Source organism: Colobus angolensis, unplaced genomic scaffold (assembly GCF_000951035.1).
Source record: "Colobus angolensis palliatus isolate OR3802 unplaced genomic scaffold, Cang.pa_1.0 Scaffold40, whole genome shotgun sequence".
Taxonomy (NCBI): Eukaryota; Metazoa; Chordata; class Mammalia; order Primates; family Cercopithecidae; genus Colobus; species Colobus angolensis.
Genome location: NW_012117377.1, coordinates 9,505,190 through 9,505,412, shown reverse-complemented (window position 1 = coordinate 9,505,412; position 223 = coordinate 9,505,190).

Below are 223 nucleotides of genomic sequence, written 5' to 3'. Positions count from 1 at the left end.
GGTAGTATCTTAATCCCATCTCCCTCTGCACACACTATGGGTAGTATCTTAATCCCATCTCCCTCTGCACACACTATGGGTAGTATCTTAATCTCATCTGCCTCTGCACACACTACAGGTAGTATCTTAATCTCATCTCCCTCTGAACACACTATAGGTAGAGTAATTTCTTCTGCTCCATAAAATTCGTTATCATAGAAAGTGAACATTTTAGTACATACAG